General features: G+C 19.5%; 1 long non-coding RNA gene across 1 annotated transcript; it reads left to right on the top strand.

Annotated features, from left to right (window-relative positions):
• Positions 1–3,100: 3,100 nt before the first annotated feature.
• On the top strand, positions 3,101–5,210 carry LOC149881392 (uncharacterized). Its single transcript, XR_016445740.1, has 3 exons — positions 3,101–3,435; positions 3,525–3,602; positions 4,813–5,210. It is a non-coding gene; the product is annotated as an uncharacterized LOC149881392 (long non-coding RNA).

Here is a 5,210-nt window from a genome sequence, read left to right as displayed (position 1 = left end):
CATTCGTACAGTCGAAACATAAAGAAACACGTCGCATGATTTCTGAGATGAAAAAAAAAAAAAAAAAAAAAGCGTCGATGGTAATGATATAATAATTTATATATTTATAATTATTAACTTAATAATACTATTATTATTTTATAATTATTAAACATACATAACGATTGTCAACAAACAAAAGATTTTGTAACATTGCATTTGATTTACTTATTAAGGTAGACCGGGGCACGTTGGTTCACTTTTTTTTCTTTGACTTCCAACATTTTTGCATTTCATGCTTTATTTCGTTTCTTTATGGAAGAAGGTTGCTAACGCTATATGCCATCAAAAATTGTATTATGAAAAGCTTATATAAGTTTGTGAACTTTTTTCAAATGCTTTATTTAAAATGATGTTCCATGGGCCAATCAGAATCTTAATTGGGGTAAGTTAACCCATAGTTTTAGCAGAAAATATTTTTTCGGCCGTTAAAGTATTTTCTAATTAACTTTGTTATAAGAAAGATGCATGCGGTAAAAACAAATAATTATTAATAAAAAGAAGTTATTTAAAGATAGAATTTAAAATGATTACATGCATTATAATATTTGGTCACAGATTAGTCATATAATAAATTAATTTTATTAAAAAAAACTTTTCTGTACATTTTCATATTTCGATTGTTATAGTGTTGTTTTTCTTACTTTACATATTAATATTTCTATTACTGTTCTTAGAATAACTGTTACTACTGTCATTAAAACTTTTATTATAATTATTGTTCTGGTTATCTTTATTTTTGTTAATATTGCTATTATTATTATTGTAAAATCTCAAAGAATGAAAACTGCTCCTTTTACTTTGGAGAGACAATATGTTTAGACTTGTACGTAATAAAAGAGTGGTGCCTAAGCTGCTTCACCAACAGAAAATAAAATATATAGGAGGATCGTGAAAAAAACAATCCGTTGTATTAACCATTAAAAACATTAGCAGTAACAAAGTTACTAATCCCACTCATAACAAAACCCACTTATAATAATTAAACAATAAATGTCACATTCAAATTGGTCCTTTACAATAATTAAATTATTACTGTCCCATATAACAGTAGATATTATTTTTATTATTATTATTAATATTAATATTAATATTATCATAAATAACATCATTATTAATGTTTGTATTCTTGATGTGATTATCATTAGCATTTTTATTATCATTATTATTTATTTTTTATTATTATCATTATTTTTAATATTATTATTTAATTCTTAATGTTATTATCATTAGCATTTTTATTTTCATTATTATTTATTTTTGATTAATATTATTATTTTTATCATTATTATTTTTTAACTCATAATAGTATTATTAATATTTTTATTATTATTATTAGTATTATTATTTAAACTTTCATTTTGATTATTTTTGTTGTAATTGTTAATTTTTTTTTTATTATTATTATCATTATTATTGTTGTCATTGTTATTATTACTATTGCTCTCATTATTGTTGTTATTATTATTATTATTATTATTATTATTATTATTATTATTATTATTATTATTATTATTATTATTATTATTATTATTATTATTATTATTATTATTATTATTATTATTATTATTATTATTATTATTATTATTATTATTATTATTATTATTATTATTATTACTATTATTATTATTATTATTATTATTACTATTATTATTATTATTATTATTATTATTATTTTTAATAATTTTTTTTAGTTCTTAATATTATTATTAATATTTTTATTATTATTATTAGTATTATTATTTATACTTTCATTTTGATTATTTTTGTTGTAATTGTTAATTTTTTTTTTATTATTATCATTATTATTGTCGTCATTGTTATTATTACTTATGTTCTCATTATTGCCATTACTACTATTATTATTATTATTATTTTTATTATTATTATTATTTACTTTTGATTAAAATTACTATTTTTATCATTATTGTTTTTTAATTCTTAATATTATTATTATTAACTTTATTATTATCTATTTTTGATTAATATTATTATTTTTATTATTATTTTTTAATTCTTAATGTTCTTATTAATATTTTTATTATTATTATTATTATTAGTATTATTATTTAAACTTTCATTTTGATTATTTTTATTGCCATTGTTATTATTTTTGTTGTTATTACAATTATTATTATTTAATTTTGTTGTTTTTTTAATTAGTATTGTTTTTATTAGTATTTTTGTTATTGTTTTTATTATCATTTTTATTATTATCTCTATTTTTATTTTTGTTACTATTTTATTACTTTTGTTAAGTTTATTATCATTAATACAAAGATTAGTATCATTAATATTATTGTTTTTATTATTATTATTATCAATATTGTTTTTTACATTATTATGATTATAATTGTTACTGTTGTTGTTATTATTATTATTTTTAGCATTATTGTTATGAATGTTATTCCAATCCTTATTATTACTTATGTTTTTGGTATTATTAGTTCTATTATGAATTTTACTATACTTATAACAGCTACTTATAATAATAATACTGTTATATAGATTTTTAGTATTATTCTTATTGCTATTAATTTTGTTCTCTATTTTGTTTATTTTGTTAGCATTTGTTTAACTGTTTTTATTATTTATTATCAAATCATAATCATTTTTATCATTTATATAAATTATAACAACAATAAGAACAATAATAAGAATAAAAAACAAATTTAAATGTACAAATTAATGTAAAAATTATAATAAAGTCAATATAAATAAGTGTAGATAACACTATTTATTTATTTATAGTATCATTCGTTGTTTATATATCCAGCGAGCTAAAATGAAACATGTCAAATCATTTTGTTTTCTCAATTTATAACAAGCTTTGTAAAAAAAAACTTTTTATAAACTTTGTGAGAGTTTATAAAAAGATGTTAGCACACATGAGTGTAGAGAAGAATCGAACATTAAAGAGAAATCAAAAATTAAAGAAACTACAGGCCAGACTAGATCTTTTCGATGTTTTTAAATGTAAGCAATCTGATGCTAGAAATGTCATAATTTGACGTCACCTTCACTTATCAATATAGGCTCGGTTCTCTTAAATTGATTTTCAAAGTGACTTCTCATAAAACAGCTTTAGAAATATTTATTTAAAAACAAAAAATGATTTTCTCAAAAGCAAAAAAACTATTAAGAAAACCAAAGTTTTTTAAAAGTAAAGTACATCCTTCTGATAGCACAAGTAAGCCGCTGGAACTTGATTCGTTCGCAACAGATCGATACGATTCTTTTTTAAACGAGCTGGAGTGTGAATCCATCTTTGAAACAGCATTGTCAGAAATCGGCACTTGCTCTTCGAAAACAGACGACAAGTATCTTGCTGATACTACTAAGAAACAGGGAAACTTCAGAGCTTCTGCTGTATCCCACATTACCAACTTGGGCGCGGTAAAACGTCTGCTGTCTTTCACTCTTTATAAATATATGCTTTGTTATTTTTGTAACATATCTTTAACATATCTTTTATGAATAATTAGAATATGAGAAAGGCTATGAGAAAATTGAACAATCGTTGCGCAGCAAAAAGAATTCACCCGATTGTTCAAAGTGATTAGGTAACCGTTTTAACATTCCAACATGCACGCCTGATAGCCTTAACAATATCAAGAAAATAATATTAAAGGCATTATTAATAACAACAATAATATAAAAGAAATTTTTTAATAAGATTCATTTCAACAATAATAAGAATCAGGAGAATATTAATAATACTGTTATTAATATTCATATAAGTAGTAATGATAATAATAATAATAATGATAACAATAATAATAATGAAAATAATAATAATAATGATAATAATAAAAATAATAATGATAAAAATATTAATAATCATAATAATAATAAAAATGGTAATAATAATAAACATGATCACAATAACAATAATGATAATAATAAAAATAATGATAAGATTAATATTAATGATAATAATAATATTAGTGATAATAATAATATTAATGATAACAATAATAATAATGATAATAATAATAAATAATGATAATAATAAAAATTAAGATAATAATAATAATAATAATAATAATAATAATAATAATAATAATAATAATAATAATAATAATAATAATAAGAATGATAATAATAATAATAATGATAAAAATAACAAAAATGGTAATAATAATAATCATGATAATAATAATAATAATGGTAATAATAATAATGATAATAATAATAAGGATAATAATAAAAATAATGATAATAATAATAGAGAAACAATAGTAATAACAATAATAATAATAAATATAATAATAATAATAATAATAATAATAATAATAATAATAATAATAATAATAATAATAATAGTTATAATAACAGTATTATTATTAATAATAATATCAATAATAATAATGTTAATGATAATAGTAATAAGAATAATAATAATAAAAATAATAGCAATAATAATAATAATAGTTATTATTATTATTATTATAATAAGAAGAAGAATAAGAAAAGAAGAAGAAGAATAAAGATAATAAGAATGGCAAGAACAATCAAAATAATAATACTAACAATTATAATGAAGAAAATATTAATAATAATAACAGAAACAAAATAACAATATTAATAACAAAAAAAATAGTAAAAACAAAAACAATAGTAACAACAATAATATATATAATAATAACAAAAAGAATGATAATTATGGAGATCAATAGATATATATATTATTATTCAGTGTTTTAGATTACTAAAAACATTAGCACTCTTCCTTTTTGGTACTTAAAAATGCATTTTTAACTATAAATTTAGAAGGAGAGGAAAGCAGCAGACGTTATACCGCGCCCATATCGGTAAAGAGTGAATCAGCAGAAGCTCTAAGTTTCCCTTTTTCTCAGTTGTATCGGCGGTGTATAATGCGCCTGTTTTCGAAGAGCATTCCTTGTTTTCTGACAACGCTTTTTCAAAGATGGACTCACTATCCAGCTCATTTAAAAGTGAATCGTGTTGGTTTAAGGCGAACGGTTCAAGTTCCCGTGGCATACCTACGCTTTCCGAAGGATGTTTTTTTTTTTTATAAGAAACTTTGGTTTTCTTAAAGTACTTTTTTAAAATTAAAATTTCAAATATTATAAATCAGTTCATTAAAACACTAAGATGTTTTTAATATTTTGAAGATTTAATGAGCGGTAAGTTTAACTTTAACAGTA

Source organism: Hydra viridissima, unplaced genomic scaffold, assembly GCF_058129835.1.
Source record: "Hydra viridissima isolate aposymbiotic clone 2 unplaced genomic scaffold, HvirCarnegie_v1 scaffold_12, whole genome shotgun sequence".
Taxonomy (NCBI): Eukaryota; Metazoa; Cnidaria; class Hydrozoa; order Anthoathecata; family Hydridae; genus Hydra; species Hydra viridissima.
This window is presented reverse-complemented; position numbering and strand designations above follow the sequence as displayed.